The following is a 19,782-nucleotide window of genomic DNA, read 5'->3' as shown; positions in this document are numbered from 1 at the left end:
TCCTTTTGCCGCCCATGTGAGAAGACAAGGAGGGTGGGCTTTAACTTCCACATGCTGTATCTAAGCGTCCAAGAATGGTCAAGGTTTCTGTGCTGGCAGTGTGCTCATTGTGCCCTCCCAACACAGTGACTGAGCTGTCAGACAGTAATGATTGCAAGCCATTGGAATGGACCCCCGGTCATGTGCCCACTGTGACAGCCAATCACAGTGTTCACAATATGGGCAGCCCTTCCCACTTCCCAGTCATAAAGTCTCAGTTAAAGTGAAACTGTAAGATGGGGAAACAGCTCTCATTGTTTGAACACTGTTTGGAGTAAATCAAATGTTTTGACTGACATTCTGCGGTTTAGCCACAAGATGTCACTGTTTTTCTAACACAGCCTCAGACTGCATAGTAAATCTCAAGACAAGTGAGCGCTTAAACCAACTTATAAAATCAATAAGTGAACAAACTTAAATTAAACGAGAAAATAGCAGCTGAACACCAAAAAGGTACCATAAACCTTCACAATAATCAGGATGCATAGATACTTCTATATTCATGAAGAGGTGGAGTTTTCACACAGGAGTTGAGTGAACAGGAAGAGAAGACAGCAGCCATGCTTTGGAGAATGGGGCTGTGTGTGAGCTGAGAATCCAATGCCATCCAGGTGTGAGAACATCCCTCTGTAATCAGAAATGCAGCTAAGTGAAGCTGATGGTGTTCAAGACGCTGATCCTGTTCAGAGAAAGGAAGATAGCTGCCAGGAATGCTGAAGAGATTGCTGCTTGTTGGAGAGACATTTGTTTTGTTCAGAGTCACCAGCGGATGCAAAGCAGACCCGGGTCGGTAAGATCGTGCACGCACCTCATTTCAGTGTTGGCGCCTTGAGACTGAGACAGGCCTATAGTTAGTTAGTTAGGGTCTCTGTTTGTGACAGGCCACAAGTGTTGTTACTGATCATTGGAAGGACTCCACAACTTAAAGTGACATTTCACATTGGAGAGCTGATAAAATCCCACAAACTCAAGCCAGACTGGCGTTTTGCTCAGAAGGAATACTCGGGCACGTGCTACATGACCAGTTATGGGAGGGGGAATACTGTAGATTTGTGTAAGATTGTAAGCTGTTGTGCTGCACCGCAGGCTAGCCCATACCATACACCCATACACTGATTCTTCCTCTTTTAGGGTAATAACAGGTAAGGTGTGGCAGCTTAGTTGTGCCCGCCAATACGTAAATTACTTCACTTTCTACCTTCATCCATTAGAAGGCGCCGTGCTGTGCAGCACAAGGGTCTCAGCCTTTGGGCTGGGTGTATGTAAATTTATTGTATGTTTCCAGCATTTGTGGTTGTGTTTATTTGCCACATCTAAGTAAAATTCTGTTGTTGCAAAAGCTGGTGTCAGGGTTCCTTTCCTCGTTCGTGACTTCACTGTATCCTGGGGAGCCCACCCCGGTACACAGCTTACAACACCAGGGCTGGGTGGGAAGGGGTTAAGGTAATTTTCAAATCTATTTTTTGTACTTTTACATCTGCATCTTCATAAGATTTACATAAATATAGTAAAAAGACTCATTCCCTTTTAATCAAAAAGCAGCCTGAGATAAAATAGCCCACATAGTCCAGCCCCAAACATTTGTCAATTTAGGAGACTCAAAAGAAAAACTTTTTTTTTTTCACTGAGTAAACATTTGAAGTAGAGAACACTGCCGAAGGAAAATCTGATATAGCCGTCATTATCATCTTGACGAAACAGAGCATATCCTGCAAACCCGATGCAATTAATTAACAACTTTCCCTTTTCGAGAAGCCATTTGGAAAAATACCACAGCTGTAACTGAAATCATAACAGCTTGGAAATGGGGGGAACTGTTTTATGGGTGAGCGGGCTGACTACGTTGCCGTGGCTAATCTTTTTTTTTTTTTTTTTAGAGTTCTTTAAGACAATCGCCATTGTTACATTGCATCCCGGCTCCTTGCTTAGCCGCTAGTCCTGGTAGCCAAGACCATTCATAAACCATTGACTCCAGCCTTTGATAAAGGAGTTAGAGAACCAAATCCCGGAGAGAGATCAGCATTTTCATAAAGGGTTGGCGTTGAAGCGAGAGAAAGGCCAAGGAGTCGCTAAGACTGAAAGATTAAGACAAAACTTTTAGCCTGTCATGCCAAGCACTGTGAAGAAAATACGGCTCAATCCTCGCCACACTCTTTTTTGAACTCGCTTGTGAAGTCTCTTATTCTGCTTCACTGAAATCACAACAATTTTAGACAAATCCCTTTATGTCTTCAGCCGAAAAATGACTCATCCGTGAGGCTCTGGAGGAAAGTTGATCACTGCGCTAACAATCAAACAGAAATAAATAGATTGTTTTTTGCGTATGTCAACCCTTTGTTAGAGTAAGCGGTAATGCTCTAGAGGTAGGCAGAAGGCTAATTACTGGTTATATAAAATTTTTCAGGGTAAATATTCTTTTGTTAAAGTTGAGGACTCCGAAAAGACAAAGAAGTGAGTGATGGGCTTTTGTAGTCAGCTACTGTGATTAAAGGGGACTTGTCACAGCGGGAATTGTAATCTGTGCTAGGAAATGATATGCTCTGAAAACAGAGGAGAGGCAGGATGATGGGGACAAAAAAATTCCGACATGGAGAAAAGACAGCAAATTAAATAACAAATAAAAGAAGACTTCGTTAGCAGTTTGCTGAAAAGCAGTTTAAAATAGACCTGGCACCATATATATATTTTTTTTCAGGTTAAAACAGGACTCCATTTGTACTGATTGAATTTACTTTCAATGAACTGACAGCTATGCATTTTTTTTTATAATAAGCACACCCCCCAGAGTAAGGTAATCTAAATCAAATGCAATGTTTACTGGTTATTTTTAGCAGATCACCTATTGTAGTTATTTTTTAAATGAGAGCACATGTGTTTTAGAACTCGGATGCCTTGTGCTAGGAGAATTTTCGTGTGTGCTGAAAATAGATGCTTCATACAGATGGATAGAGTCCCATAACAGATGAATGTGATGGAGACAAGTAAAGAAGAGAACATTAGATCTGCAGCACCAAATTGGCTTTCCCAAGCTGTTGGATGAATGGTAGATATTACCATTACTGTTCTTTATGGAAGTCTGGAGGCTTTCAACTGTTCTTACTCATGTCTCTTGAAAAATGAAAGTAGTGGAACGGAAAGGGGAGACAGCGGGCAGAGACGGTAATGTTTGTATAATATGACCATTTACGGAAAACAATGCCCTGAACATATACACTATAGTGTTGGAAGAGTCCTGTTAACTATGAGTCAAAAAGAGCAGAGATTATAGCTGAAAGGCCTTGATATCAAGTCATAATAATGCCCTCTATACTCTATATCACAACTATACTCTTGGAAAATAAACTAAATAATATGTCTACCTGCTTAAGGATTTTTTTCACCTTGACATTGTTTGGTACACCAGGCCACCAAGTTATGAAAGACTCTTTGGTCATTGGTATTCCAGTGTTTTGGGAAAAAAGGATGAGATTTTATGTTGCAGAGATTCCAGACCCATCTTATCAAGGTATTGTTAGAGTCCAGAAGGTTCATGAAGCCCCTTGCCCAACCCAATCCATGTAAGTGCGAGTGCCGGCCTCAGTCAATGCTGCTACACTGGCCATGCCCCCTGGTGCATTTCACCCCGACCATCGGGGCTTAGTCATAGAGGCCCAGTGGGCAGACAAAACACATCAGAGGTGTGGTCAGTGGAGCAGCATTGGCTGAATGTTACCTGGGGATGACATTAAATCTACAACCAAGTTAAGAAATGTTTAGTGTATCTCTCTTGAATACATTATCCATGCTAATGTGCCAGGAAGAAGGTAGCATGTGATGTATGTACAGTATATCTGTCTGAAGTTCTATTGTTTCCTTGCTTTTACTGCAAAGAACCTTAAAAGACACAAAGAAAAATAGTCACTGACCCAGAACAACATAAGAAGAGGATATCTGACTTTTCTGGGATGCAATATTTGTTTAGTGACTCAACATTTCAAGAACCTAGACCTGGGGAAGTACTAAAGCACTGAAGCCCATGGAAACTAGCATTTTCCATGGGAGATCAGGAATGGCTCCCTCCATATTTATCTCACAGCAGATTCACTATAAGGTAAACTTGTACTTTGTCCACATAGGCCAAAATAACAGGTTCAGTTTAGCTTAGCCATCCAGGCAGCACATATTTACCTACCTCTGGCACCCCCCACCATTCAGCTGTCAGGAGCAAAGAAACATCCTGTGAAAGCTATGATCCACTGGAGCCATTGCGTACGTAGGGCTATGGATTTCCCAAGTGACAGCATTGATTGGCCCGGTGCTGTCACATGAAATACATTACTTGCTCCTCTATACCCATACGTTTAAAGCATTTCCTTTAGCTCCCTTCACTGAATAGATTGTTGCGGAGCAAAGTAAAGTAAGTAAATGGTGGGAATGGATGGAATGATGAAAACTGTTTTTTTTTTTTTTTAGTCCGCGAACGTGCGAAAAACCCGTAAGTGTTCACAAAAAACGTGCAAGTGCAAAACACAACACAAAAAAGTGCACTTAGGGGTGTGCTTTGTCCTTCCCCCGAAGGGGATGGACCTCTACCCTGATCCCCCGGGGCACGAAGCTCCTGACAGGGACAAGGTTCCCATTTGGTCCACCTAGCCAAAAGGCCTGGCGGACCACTGTTCCTTGTGGCCAGCCAAAGTCAGCCACTCAGTACTTGGTCAGGGGGCTCTCCCGAAGAGAAAACCCCCTAGGGACAGGGGGTTCACAAAAAACGTGCAAGTGCAAAACACCACACAAAAAAGTGCACTTAGGGGTGTGCTTTGTCCTTCCCCAGAAGGGGATGGACCTCTACCCTGATCCCCCGGGGCACGAAGCTCCTGACAGGGACAAGGTTCCCATTTGGTCCACCTAGCCAAAAGGCCTGGTGGACCACTGTTCCTTGTGGCCAGCCGAAGTCAGCCACTCAGTACTTGGTCAGGGGGCTCTCCCGAAGAGAAAACCCCCTAGGGACAGGGGAGGAAGGAACCAAAAGGCCACACATCCTCCCCCTAGACTTCAGGGTAAGCCCGAGGACCCACACCCTCCATCCTGTGACTAATAAAACACACACAAAAGTGGAAAGTGACAAACATGGGAGAAAATAAATTAAATAAATAAAGTGGTCGTGCAGATTGTGCACTGACCAGGCCCTGAGGCCCATAGCAAAAATTGCCCAGAACTTAGCCAAAAGGCCCGGTCCTAAAGGCGCAGTGCAAGAAAAGTGTTTGAACACAGTGACCATGTGCCTTTTCACACGCTGGGGTCCCACACCCAAGTGTTACCAAGAGCACCCCTGAGGCGACCACTCAGGGGGCAATGGTTCGCGGACTTTCTGCCTCCCCGGCCCCTGGCCAGACAAGGTAGATCTGTTCAAATCAGGAGGAACTGGGCCCCTCCGGTTTTCCAGGGGGAATTACTCCCGGGCCCCAGCAGCCTGTGGGCGCCTCGGTTTCTGTTCCAGCCTGCATTAACCATCAGGACCCCCATCATACCAGCAGGGGTACTATACAACCAATCATCCCCGCAAAGCTAGAATGATGGGGAGCACCCCTGCTGGACACTGATAAGAACAGATACTACACTTGATCTTAGCCAAAAGGCCGAGAAGCGAACGATGAAAACTTGTTGCTTTATCTGTCTGTAACCCTTTTTGTTATGAACTGCTACTGTGCCTAAGCTCATAAAGTAAAGTCTTTTATGTCCCCAACAAACCTGCTGAGTGATACATAAAAGTGTGAGACATAACGCCATATGCAAATATGCAAAAAAAAAAAAATCCCAAGTTACTTTTTGTACCTTTTTGAAATAGTAAGGAAACATTAATTTGCTGCTGCACTCCTTTCTATGTTTTTTTATTATTATTTGAAAATCGCTACTGATTATTTGTTGTGAAGATCCCTGTCACTTCGTCAGTACTACGTACTACATACGTGTTATTCTTGTTATTGCCATGTAACTGATAAAGTGTATTGATAAAAGATCTGATGAGTCAAGAAATAGGCAGTAAATGAACAACTGTGGTTAGAACAACATATGACTCAGGTTTCCAAATATACCTGGATGGAATGCAACAGGATGTTGTATGGCAATAAAATAAAGCCATATTTTCAACTGTATGCTTTTTTCCTACGGTGTCAGTTGTCAATGTGATATTTATGTCAGAGCACCTAGATTCACCTTTCATTTTATAGAAACGATTGATGGAATTCTGAAGGTCACCAGGAAATTTGACTTTGAGTTGTTTTAAACAGAGTAATCACCTGAGATGCTACATTTGAAATGTTTGTTTAAAATATATGTAAACCCTCACTTTGTAAAACAACCCATTCATTTTAAAATAGAAATGAAAGGGAAAATATTTGTGTTTAAATATGAAAAACATTATTAATACTTTTTTCCCTTTTTTTTATAAGTGATCACATGCCCTCTGTTCTTGCATAGAGAACTGGGGGAAAAGAAACAGCATCACACTGATCTTTCCAGTGAAGGTTGTGCTTGGGAAAGGAAGGGAGGCTGGTTTACCAGCAGAAGTCTGATCACAGGAGCACAGCTAGAGCATTGACCACGCTGTGCTCCCAGGCCTAGTGTAGTCAGTTTTTAAGAGGAAAGCAGAGTGACTGGCAGGAACACCAGGGATTTCACACAAAGGAATACAATACAAAGGGAATCAAATATTTTTTCACACAAGTACATGGTACAGCAGGCACATATCAGGAATATGAAATGTTGGGTTTTCCTATTCTTTAACCACTTCAATACTGGGCACTTCCTGCCGGGTCCAATTTTCCACTTTCAGTGCTGTCACACTTTGAATGACAATTGTGCGGTCATGCAACACTGTACCCATATGAAATTATTTTATTTCAAACAGATAGAGCTTTCTTTTGGTGGTATTTAATCACCACTTGGTTTTTATTTTCTGATAAACAAACAAAAAAAATGCTGAAGATTTTGAAAAAGAAAACCCTTTTTCATTTCTACAAATAATTCATTTTTCTTCTTCACTGATGTGTGCTGATGAGGCTGCACTGATGGGCAATGATGGGGCTGCACTGATAAGCAATGTGCCTTCTCACAGGAAAGCCGGTTATTAGCTTTCCTTCCCTCAGACAGTGACAACGCTGAGGAAAGGAAATGCTGATACTTACATGTGATCAATGGCATTTGTTTACATGTGATCAGCTGTGATTGCACACAGCTGATCACATGGTAAAGAGCCAACATCATTGGGTCTTTATCTTGATTGGTGATGTGCCTTATCTGAGGGACACAGCTCAACCCCGATCGCCGCACTGTACACCCAACGGGAAGCGGTTAAGTAGAAATGACAAGTATATATATATATATATATATATATATAGTAATACCTCTGTTCACAAGCTTAATTCGTTTCACGACTCTGGTGGTGAACCGAACGAATAGCAACTTTTCCCATAGGGTTCAGTGTAAATCAGGTTAATCCATTCTGACCCCTACGAACATGGTTGCAAACCGGTTTAATGACAGGGTAGCTTTAACAAAAAAGCAAACAAATATGCATACTGAAGTATGCAGTAAACTATATTCCTAGGTGTGTGCTCTTTGTTTTTTCTCCAGTTTTAATGAATCCACCCCAATGGGCCTTACTTATCAACTTGTGCTCAGTAAGTAGAGTTATTTGCCCACAGTCACCAGTGAGATTCAAACTTTCAGGTGGGACTAAGGGCTTATATTGGTCTGTTCTGTGTCTTACTGGTTAAAGACTTGAATGTGCTCCCCTTCTTTCTGGAGGATTCGAGGAAGTAGTGAGCTGGGAGAGTCAAATCAGCAGCTGATTATTTATGCAGTTCTTGGGGAAGGGTGTCCAGATGGTGGCCTGGAAAAACATAAACAGTTTTCGGCCTGGAACAGAGAGGTGCTTGTCAAGGAAGAGGAGATCCCAGCCTGAAGGGCTGCTGCCCTTCTGGGCAGTCCAGCTGTTGCTTTCTGCTGCTCACTGAGGTCCCAGCTATGCTAGCTGGGGGAGCTGAGGGACTTCTTTTTTAGGGATTCAGCTTGAAGACTTCACAGGAGAGGTGTTTGGAAGATATTGGAAGGAGGCATCCAAATATTCAAGGACATTAGTGAATACAGGCCGGTGTGAGAGATCCCAGTGACTGTGTGCTGCTGCTATCCCACTTGAATTACAGTCAGCGTTAAAGGGGACATTGTACATGCTGTCCCTGGTTACCTCAGCCAACCATTTGCTGCTGCAATGACTGTGCTCAGATTCTTTAGGAGGAAGATATAGTAAGTGTCCTCAAGTTACTACCTAACATTGCTGGAGTATCCCACAGTTACCCTTCACCCATCCAAGTTCACGTTTGCAATAAAGCATCAAAAAAGTAATACCTCTTGACCAGGGGTGGACTGACCATTTGGAAACTCGGGCACTGTCTGAGGACCCGGGGTCAGTAGGGGGCCCCATGAGATGCCCCTGGTACCTTTTTCATAGGCTTTTTTGAGTTTGGGCAAGGACACAGGGGCCCCATGAACCCCTATTGCCCGGGGGCCCCATGAGTAGTCAGTCTGCCCCTGCTCTTGACTGATCATTGAGCCAGAAGAGTGACTGTGACTGTGTGCCTGGCTGCTAGTGAACCTACTTGGAAAGAACCTTAGGACCTAAAACAGCGAGCTCTTGTGGGGGTGAGCACTACAGAGGATAAAAGAGACAGCCTACTCACTCCATACTCTTTAAGTCCAATTAGTACATCTAGAACTAATGCCTAGATGAGTTGGATAAATTCAGTTGGGAATCACACTAAGAAAATACACTAACTTTCTACAGAAAGCAATACTGAGGACCCAGCTGGACTGCTCTGGCAGGCAGTGCAACAGTCTGCAACTTCTATGGGAATAGAAGAATGTGATATTGACAGCAACATGATATGTGGGTGACTGTTTGAAGCCCCTGGCAGTCCTTCTACCTTAGGTCATGGGTATGCAAATTTCCAGTCCTGAGGATTAGTAGCTCTAGGTCCACGTAACAGTATGTTAATGAATTTGGCTTAATTCCCAAAGCTTAAACACAAGGGTAAGGGTTTTTTCTAGCTATGTGGCTGTATGAATGGTCACATTTAAAAAAAAATAGGTGTTTTGGCTTTGGAGTAAAAAACTTACTTCAAAATTTAAAAAAAAAAGAGAACTGAGACTAGAACCACTGAAATGGGAAATAAGATCCATTTTTTCCATGTATGGTGCATAGTACTTTAAGAAAGGGGAGTGCTGAGCAAACTCATTGAATAATCAGGTGAACTGTAATTTTTTTGATTCATTTGAATATATGCAAGCAGATTTTTATAGCCTCCGAATTATACAGTTCATGAATTATGATTGCTGGTTGCCAGAGTTGCAGAACAGAGAGATAAAAATATTCAACGGAATCAAAACTTAGCAAACCAGTGATTCTCCTGATGTTCTCATCACTAGAGAGCAGTGGAGTGGTTTTTAATTAAAGGAAAAGGATACTTTGAGAAGACACCATTATTAGCACCTCCTCTGCCTTTGCATCAAGAAACATAACATAAGACTTTGACTTTAGTAAATAGCATTTCTCTACTGCTTGTCTTGCCCAGGTCTGGTGCAGCTTTTTCTTGTTGCAATATGGAAGTTCTGCAATGCATGTGCAAACAATAGGGCAGAGTTCCTCAGTACTCCTGAGCCCACTTGTTGGGTAGGTGCAGCATGGTGCGGAGACAGAAATCACAAAAAGTCCTAGTTTGCCAGCAACGATGTATTGTAGAGCTTGTCAAACAGTATAAACAAGCCCAGCAGGAAGGCTCACCTGACCAGGGCACTTGTGATAGTTCAGAGCAGAGTAAGCAGTATGTGGATTCTTCACGGGGATCAGAGTGTGGCCTGGCCGGTCCAACCAAAAGGGGAGCTTTCGGAAGAAGACAAAGGCCCTACTCTTTCCTTGCTCTACTGGAACCTCTCCTTACCACTAGTGCTTTCTCTGACAGTGGGGTACCCTGTCCCTACAGTAGCCACTCACATAAAGCACACCAAAACCCGGGGACAGGAGCCTAATAAGACTCTGCATGACCCAAGATGGCTGCCAATGTCAACTGGATCTTGCACTTCCACCCGGATCACTGCTTCAGGGGATAGAGGAAACCATAGAGGAACCCAGTTTTTCCCGACTTTCTCCCTCAGCTGCATTGCCACCATAGTCGGGTACCACCTGCAGTGGAGAATGTGGACTACACCTGCCATTTAGCTTGGAAATCTAAGGTATGGAATTGTATTAGGCCTATTGCTGCAGAGCCTGGAGGGGGGATTGAGGAAGTCAGTGACTGTGTAAAAACTAAGGAATATATCTTTGCTACATGGGGACAGGAGCTTAATAAGACTCTGCATGACCCAAGATGGCGGCTGCCAATGTCAACTGGATCTACCACTTCCACCCAGATCACTGCTTCAGGGGATAGAGGAAACCATAGAGGAACCCAGTTTTTCCCGACTTTCTCCCCCAGCTGCATTGCCACCATAGTTGGGTACCACCTGCAGTGGAGAATGTGGACTACACCTGCCATTTAGCTTGGAAATCTAAGGTATGGAATTGTATTAGGCCTATTGCTGCAGAACCTGGAGGTGGGATTGAGGAAGTCAGTGACTTTGTAAAAACTAAGGAATATATCTTTGCTACATGGGCCATTATGTAATTTAATATGATTGCAAAATAACAAGTTTGCCATCATTAATACGTTTTTATAACTGCCGTAAATGTAATTTGATAAACACAAGACACAATTTTAGATAAAATTTCCTTCTCCTCGTAAGTTGCTGTTTTCCTGTCCCAGAAATCTGCACAAAGAATAAAATGAAAATGCAAATTGGTGATGCCTTTCCCACACTGGAAGTTGCACCTTTGGAGAGATATTTGAGGAAATGGTCCACACTTGAAGAAATGCCAAGAGTGCAATTTTTCTAGTAAAACCAGTGGGATTCATTTCAAAAATTTCAATGTGTGCCATGTACTTGGCTATGAGGTCAAAAGTATGTAAGGAGCTAACATAAAGTTCAGATCTTTATTCACCATCAAATATTCCTTATAGATGTAATTTATGTTTTGACCAAGGTTCATTTTCTCAGAGAACAGGTGCAGGATCTCCCCCCTTCCAAGCCACTCCTTGTCCCCGCTATCTACCCACCTTCCAGACCACCCCCCCTCCCCGTTTTAGAAAATACAGAACAGAGTATCATTTTGCGGCACTAAGTAATTTGTTTGGAATTGGTGAATGATAAAAATCAATAAAATAGAACCCCTGCAGCCAGAAATAATAGACCCCCCAAAACAGATTACCCCCAGCAACAATAGATCCAACCCAGCAAAAATGGATCCCCTTACAACAAAAAAAACCCTCTAAATAGATCCACCCAAGCAACAATAGACCCCCTTTAGCAACAATAGATTTGTCAGCAACCAGCAACAAAGACCCCCACAACTAAATACCCCCCAGCAACAATAGATCCAACCCAGCAACAGTAGATCTCCCCCAGTAACAATACACCCCCAGTAATATTAAACCTCCACTTTCCAGCACGCCCCAGCACTCCTTGCCTTTACATACATGTGCTGGAGGTGCTGTGTTCCCTCTGACAAAAAAGCCCTGGTTTTGACTATCGAAAAGCAATAAATCATTAGCTAAAATACAATGAACCAATTCATCAACTTACAATAGCAGTTAAGACAGATTAAATAGTGCTTAAAACTTGCAAAAGTGGCCTTTCAATCAATATTATCACCTCATGCTTGAATGCTGTAAGCTCCAAATAGCAAGTGCTAATTCATTTCGATGAACCAGGTCCAGTAGATTATATGGGGACTAATAATACATACCATATTTTTCGCTCCATAAGACGTACTTTTTTATCCAAAAAAATAATGGGGGGAAATGTCTGTGAGTCTTATGGAGTGAATGTGGATCAGGACACCACCCCCCCCCCCCGCCACCATGTTAGAATACCAGGCCGGCCGCTCAGCTCTTCTATGGCAGAAGATAGGCAGAAGGAGACCGATTCAGCAGTGCAGCAGCGTCAGGCAGGGCCCAAAGCAGCTGCCCCTTAAAGCGGAGTTCCAGCTGAAAAAAAAAAAGTCATCAGATACAAAAATTGTAGCTGCTGACTTTTAAAATACAGCCACTTACCTGTTCCTCGGTCCAGTGATGTCCTCACCACCGCTGGTTTCACTGATCATCTTCTCTCCCTGGTGCTGGCATCTTCAGTGTGGGCACCCGGCTGTGACACCTTGTGGCTTCACAGCCGGGTGCCCACTGTGCATGTACGAGAAGCGCTGCGCATTGTGAATGGCCTCGTAGTCTTCTGGGACCTGTCATGTGCCCCACAAGACTACGGGGAGGGAAGAGGGAGGACAACCGCTTCTGTTCGCCTAGGCGATAGCTGCGGAAGTGGGAGAGCGGGTACCTGTTAAATTCTTCTCAAACATCTGCAGTCTCTGGTCATCTCCTGTACTATGTCTGCAGTCTCTGGTCATCTCCTGTACTGTGTCCGCAGTCTCCGGTCATCTCCTGTACTATGTCTGCAGTCTCTGGTCATCTCCTGTACTATGTCTGCAGTCTCTGGTCATCTCCTGTACTATGTCCGCAGTCTCCGGTCATCTCCTGTAGTATGTCCGCAGTCTCTGGTCATCTCCTGTACTATGTCCGCAGTCTCTGGTTATCTCCTGTACTATGTCCGCAGTCTCTGGTCATCTCCTGTACTGTCTGCAGTCTCTGGACATCTCCTGTACTATGTCCACAGTGTCTGGTCATCTCCTGTACAATTTAGAAACAAACTCTCCTGCGCTCTGAGACCCGAAAGGGATGGATAGATGAAACCAGAACTTGAAAAATTCGACCACTGGTGCATATGGGGTTGTGCAGCTCCAAACAAGGCTGGGGAAGCCCGACCAATACTGTGAAGCAAAACAAAACAAAAAGCACACCAACCTTGCGCATTACCTCAGTAGACCAAATTTTTATTAAATACAGAATAATACTCACAAACAACAAAGTATTTCAAGCATGTAAGTCCTCAAAGGAACTTTAGAATAATAAAGCCTGCTCGAGTCCCATCATAGGGGTGGACACTCAAGATACAGCTTTCCCTTCTTCCTCAGAGCTCTGAGGAAGAAGGGACGCCCTTCGAAACGCGTCAGCTGTACCCTGAGTGTCCACCTCTATGATGGGACTCGAGCAGGCTTTATTATTCTAAAGTTCCTTTGAGGACTTACATGCTTGAAATACTTTGTTGTTTGTTAGTATTATTCTGTATTTAATAAAATTTTGGTCTACTGAGGTAATGCTCAAGGTTGGTGCGCTTTTTGTTTTGTTTCGCTTTACATCTCCTGTACAATGTCCGCAGTCTCTGATCATCTCCTGCACTGTGTCCGCAGTCTCTGATCATCTCCTGTACTATGTCCGCAGTCTCTGGTCATTTCCTGTACTATGTCCGCAGTCTCTGGTCATCTCCTGTACTATGTCTGCAGTCTCTGGTCATCTCCTGTACTGTGTCCGCAGTCTCTGGTCATCTCCTGTACTATGTCTGCAGTCTCTGGTCATCTCCTGTACTGTGTCCGCAGTCTCTGGTCATCTCCTGTACTGTGTCTGCAGTCTCTGGTCATCTCCTGTACAATGTCCGCAGTCTCTGATCATCTCCTGCACTGTGTCCGCAGTCTCTGATCATCTCCTGTACTATGTCCGCAGTCTCTGGTCATTTCCTGTACTATGTCTGCAGTCTCTGGTCATCTCCTGTACTATGTTCGCAGTCTCTAGTCATCTCCTGTACTATGTCTGCAGTCCATTGGTTCAGAATATTTTTTTTCTTGTTTTTCTCCTCTAAAACCTAGGTGCATCTTATGGTCAGGTGTGTCTTATGGAGCGAAAAATATGGTATTTAAAGGGTTACAGGCAATGAATGCACTCATGCTAAAAGGCACTTGAAACAAACTAAGCAATCCAGGGGAGTGCATGAAAAGCACTGACAAAGCGGCCCTTAGGTCAGTAGAGACAAAAGATATGTAAGTAGATCTGTTGGCCGCCATGTACATCCTCAAGATACTATAGTGGTCACAACTAGATTTTTTGTTTTTTTATTGATTTTAGTGTTGTTTGCTTTAAATAGTCAATTTTAATCAACCCCCAATCCCTAATGGAGCCTACAATCTAATGTCCCAAAGGCCATAATACAGAGACATATCAATCCAATATTTGGTGCAAGCCAACTAATCTGCCAGTATAATATTGGGCTGTGCAAGGCAACCTATGCATCCAGAGAAAACCCAGAAAGACAGAGAAAAATATTTGTACTCCATGCAGATAATGGATTCATTACTTCATCTGCAGAATTAATCTTCATTAACTGCCACGGGCAAATGACCTACTTTTGTTTGCTTTGGTTTTCTAAATGAGCCACAGAATCTCTGGTAAGAATTTAACCAAGGACCCCGAGCTATGCAAGGCAAAACTGTTACTGTTTAGCCCCCATGCTAACCTTATCAAGTGAACCTTAAAGTTGAGCTTTCAACAAGTGTAAATGAATATATTCCTTACATGTCTCCATATAGACCAACAGTATGTAGAAAAAACAACAATAACAAGCCATTATTACTTAAAAGATGCTCTACTCATATACTTAGCTTATCATAAAAAGCAGTCCTTGAGCTCCAGTCAAGCGTCTTTGCCAAGATCAGACTGAAATAAAGGATAAACATTTGTGAATACAGCCATGAACTCCACAGACACAGGTATTTACATGATTGTGTCCTCTTTGAGTCACTATTTTAGTCCAGTAAGTAGATGTTGACCTTGAATAGTTCCTGAACAAAAATGGCTTTGTACTTGAAAAAGGCTTAAAATGGTTGCAAACCCTTGAAATGATAAATGTATAGCGTGTACTGGCCTCTCTTCAAGGCGCCTAGAACTATTTATTTCTGCCTTCTCCTTAGTCAGCTATCTGCATGACTTTCTTCTGACAGTCTATGCTGACACTAAGCAATCCCAGTAGAAAGCCCCCGTCCCCTCCAGTGCACTGCAAGTAATTGACAGCTTCAGTTGCACATGCCTCCCTATGAGACTCTGAAGCTGGGGGTGTGTCCTTTCCCTCCTCTCAGGTCTCAGATTACACTCCGCTCCCTGCTCTATGCTCTGCAGTGTGTGACATCTGATTCTGGCTTCCTGCCTTCTGAAACTAAATCAATGCTGCCTAATTTCTCTACTTTGAATGGCTGTAGAGGAGAGAAAGCTTCAGATAAACAGGTACAATGTATTCAAGAGGATTGGTTTAGTCGCTGTTTATTACCTAAGGATTGTCACTTCACTGGGTACATGTAATGGGTTGCAACCACTTTAAAAAGGAATTTTTAGGGACAGCACTAGAATCCTTACCTTAAAGTGTTACACTTACTTATTACCTAGCTTGCATATATTTAGCATGAAAAAAATATATCTGATGCCAGATGCATCTTAAAGTGATCCTAACCTTAAACTTTTTTCTTAATAGAACAAACAGGTTACAGTATACTATCCTGCCGTCTGCAATGGTTTAGCACAGAGTAGCTCTGATCCTCCTTTTCTCGGGTCCGCCGTTGGCGCTCTGGGCTCCTCCACCTGCCAAGTGCACCCTAAAAAGCTGCTTGCTAGGGAGACACTTGTTCGTGGTTTCTCCTGAACTAGCTTTGTGTGCCCATTGACAGACAGAGTTCATCTCGGCCCTGCCCCCCTCCACTCTTTTCTCACTGGCTGTGATTGATGGCAGCAGTAGCCTGCTGCTTCTCTGTCCAATGAGGGATGCTGCTTTCGAGAACATCGCTGGATCGAGATCAGGATCAGGTAAGTATTTACAGGGGGGCCTGGGAGAGAGCTGCATACAGAAGGTTTTTACCTTAATGCATGGTATGTATCGAAGTAAAAAAAAAAAACCTTCTGCCGTTGGAACAACTTTGGAACAACTTTAGATGTGTTTTACCAAATCTAGGGCTCTCTATACACTCAGCAGGCCCTTTAGGTGTTTCCTCAGGGAAATCTCAGGTTCCCACAAAACTTGAGTGCTCTCCAATACACTTATTCCTGGGTTGATTGAAATGGCATATTGTCCCCACCTCTTCTCATCTCCTAAGGCAAGGCTGGCTATCATAATAATGGGCCATTGGAGAGGCTCAGGACTGTGCTCTGATCATTTCACATTCTGAGTAGAAAAGCTGCCACTGTGCATTTACCTATTTGTTTGGACTGGGGAGAACACTGTGACCAGGGCTGTACCAAGGGCAAATACCGCATGAGGTGACCATTTTTGATGCTCCAACCATTACACTCCCATCTCTATCATTAGTTGGTAAGACATATGACTTCTGTAGCTGCACAGCGTTATTGGTTTATAGGACACTGGTGGATTGGCTGCACACTATTGAGGCTGCTAAGATGCAGGCAGCCTGTCCTTATAGCTTTGCTAATGGCTAGGAAGGTGGTGGCCCGGCTGCACAGCAACAGCCAATGATGCTATGTGACCAAAGGGTGGAACAAGCACTGAGGACAGAGTGTCTGATATTGCTACCCCCACCATGCCTCCATGAGCAGATACTTCATATGCCTTAATGGGTGACATAGCCCTGACTGTAGCAGTTCAGCACACAACCATAATGGCCATCCTTCACTCATCTGTTCACCAATGGTTACATCTGAATTCCAGAAATTCATCAACTCTGTAAAAAGTGAAGTCACTCTATGAGTTAAGTCCCATGAGGTGCCTTCCACCTCCTGGGCTTATCAGTTATATCTAACATGTTTTTTATGTTCCAGCAGCATAACTTTTGGAGCTCTGATGTTGGACTCAAGTGTAGAGTCGGTGCAGCTACTATGCCTACCTCTCCCCTCCTCCTGCCCTATCATAGAAGCCTTTGTATAGTGTGAACTCATTCATACAATACAAAGGCTTCTGTGAATGGACAGCAAAGGGGAAGGACAGGCATAACTGTTCTCTGTGCTTCTCTTCTCCTATAAACTCCAGTGTGGAGTGTATCCTCCGACAGAGCCATAAACCTGATGGATATATATATAATAGAGATAAGCCCAAAATGCAGCAGGTAACTATTAGGATTTATCTCATGGTGTGCTGCATTTTTTTACAGAAATTTGTGGACATCAGGTTTAAGCCAACACATTGGTAAATGTGGCATAATAAATTAGAAAAGAGGAAACTTACATCAAGTAAGTTGTCACCAGGGGCGGACTGACCATTTGGAAACTCGGGCACTGCCCGAGGGCCCAGGGTCAGTAAGGGGCCCCAAGAGATGCCCCTGGTACCTTTTTCATAGGTGTTTTTGAGTTTGGGCAAGGACACAGGGGCCCCATGAACTCCTATTGCCCGGGGGCCCCATGAGTTGTCAGTCCGCCCCTGGTTGTCACTATTCTCCGACTGCAACTTAACCGTTTGCTTTCAGAGCAAAATAAAGTAATTAATTAGAAAGACTATTTGATTGGCTCCAGTCACTGCCATAAAAGCAATAGTATAGATTTTCAGTAGAAAGCAGTTTTCACTGAAAAACGCGGCAAGCTGTTGCCTAGGAACCAAGCAACCCATAATTTTTTTTTTTTTGGTCAGAAGCTAAAACTTGCTTTGCATGGATAACTAAAATGATTTATTTCAAAATGTTGTTTTGATTATAGTAAATTCTAGACAGATCCTTTTTTATTAATATAAAACCTTTCTATCATTTATAAAGATTAAAGATATATATACTGTAGGTGAATGAAAGAACGTAAAGTGTATGTAAGGCCAAAACGTTGCATAAAGTAGTAGATTGTTAAGACCCCATCTTGTGTCTTGTATCTGGGTGCCCAGCTATTGTTAAAGGGGCTTCTAAATTCCTAGAAGCCCCCCACTTACAGAGCCCCGCAACCACTGGGACAGGGTTGTGGGGAAGAGGCCCTTGTCCTCATCAACAGGGGAAAAAGGTGTTTTACCAGGGGATACCCCCAACAGGTTACTCCCCCGGTATAGATCTGGAAGGGTGAGGCACATGCTCATTACTCCCGGTCCTGACCTGCCAGGCTGCATACACAGATAAGGGTCTGGTATGAATTTTTGAGGGGGGCCTTATACTTTTTTGTTCATTTTGTATGTGGGGTTCCCCTTAAAATCCATACCAGACCTAAAGGGCTTGGTATAAATTGGAGGGACGGAACTGGGGCCAGATTTAAACCTTGGGGGGCCCGGGACACTTCAGGGTTGGGGGCCCCTCCTACACAGAGTTGGTTTACATTCTCAAAGACAGTCACACATTATTAAAATGCATGACACAACATCATTCTGAGCTCATTGCATTCACACATACGCTTGGGGTTGCTTGAGCCCCAAAATTTGTTTTTAAAAAGGATACAGTATACCAGCCAAGAGTCCAATGTACTGCAGACAGGCAGCCCATGCAGGCAAAGCAATGTACTGGTACGTCGTTGCCTGCTTCCGGATTTAGGGTGCGCGCATGCGTGCCTCCTCACCAACACCTGCTGTGATTGTACACAGCAGGAGTGTCGTCAAGTCCCGGCTGTGAAGGGGGTAAAACCTTTTCAAGCCGAAGCTGAAGTGAACAGACAATGGATGGCAAAAGAAGATACATTTATTAAAAGAAACAATTTTTTTGTTCATTTTATATTATTTTATTATTTATTTTTTATTATTTTAGATAATTTTTTTATCTTGTTTTATATAATTTTTGTATAGAGGGGAGACGCCTTCTGTCAAGGTGGTCCAGGGCAGTTCCTCCTTTTGCCCCCTTATAAATCCAGCACAGGAGGGACCCAATGCCATTTTTTTGTGTGGGAGTCCGCTATGCCTTCAGCTATAACATATATACCAGACCCTTCTCAGATGCACCACTTCACAGGCAAGGTCAGGGCATCACCGATGTCATGTTACCTAATAAATTGTTGATATTTCACTTTAACCACTTTCCGCTTTAACCACTCCCTGCGCACTGCCAGCTCGGTAGGCGGTGGGGATCAGTAAGCCTTCAATGCATACTTGCAATCGGGAGTTTTCCGAGCACATGACTGCTGTGACAGCTAATTACAATGGTCACATGACCGGAGCGCCAGTGTGCTTACAGTGAAGAACTGACACACAGCCCCACAGTAAAACAGCACACAGTTATCCCTTTGATCGCCCCAGATGTTAATCCCTTCCTGCCCAGTGTCATTAGTACAGTGTCAGTGCTTTTTATTAGCACTGATCACTCTATTGGTGTCACTGGGGATGTCAGTGACACCAAGTCAGATCCCACCAGTGTCAAAATGCCCTCCGCAATCCTGCTATAAGTCGCTGATGGCCGCCATTACGAGTAAAAATAAAAATCCCAGTATATATACCGCCATTTGTAAACGATATAACTTTCACGTAAACCAAATAATTTACACCTATTGGAATTTTTTTTTGTAGTTAAAGACATGTAGCAGAATACATTTTGGCCTAAATTTATGATGAAATTAGATTTTTTTACATTTTTTTTACTGGACGTTTTATAGCAAAAAGTCAAAAATATTTTCTTTTCTCAAAATTGTCAGTATATTTTTTTTATAGCGCAAAAAAAAAAAAGAAAAAGCGATCAAATACCAAAAAAAGAAAGCTCAATTCGTGGGAAAAAAGGACATAAATTCAATTTGGGTGCAACGTTGCATGATTGCGTAATTGTCAGTGAAAGTGATGCAACGCCGTAAC

The 19,782-nt window shown here is 43.3% G+C and overlaps 1 pseudogene; it reads right to left on the bottom strand.

Moving 5' to 3' along the window:
- Positions 1-5,504: 5,504 nt before the first annotated feature.
- Positions 5,505-5,666, bottom strand: LOC149452101 (U2 spliceosomal RNA; annotated as a pseudogene).
- Positions 5,667-19,782: the final 14,116 nt, after the last annotated feature.

Source organism: Staurois parvus, unplaced genomic scaffold (genome assembly GCF_062004578.1).
Source record: "Staurois parvus isolate SC_StPar_1 unplaced genomic scaffold, SC_StPar_1.0 ptg000498l, whole genome shotgun sequence".
Classification (NCBI taxonomy): Eukaryota; Metazoa; Chordata; class Amphibia; order Anura; family Ranidae; genus Staurois; species Staurois parvus.
The sequence above is the reverse complement of the archived record's forward strand: the minus strand, read 5'-3'. Positions and strand labels throughout refer to the sequence as shown.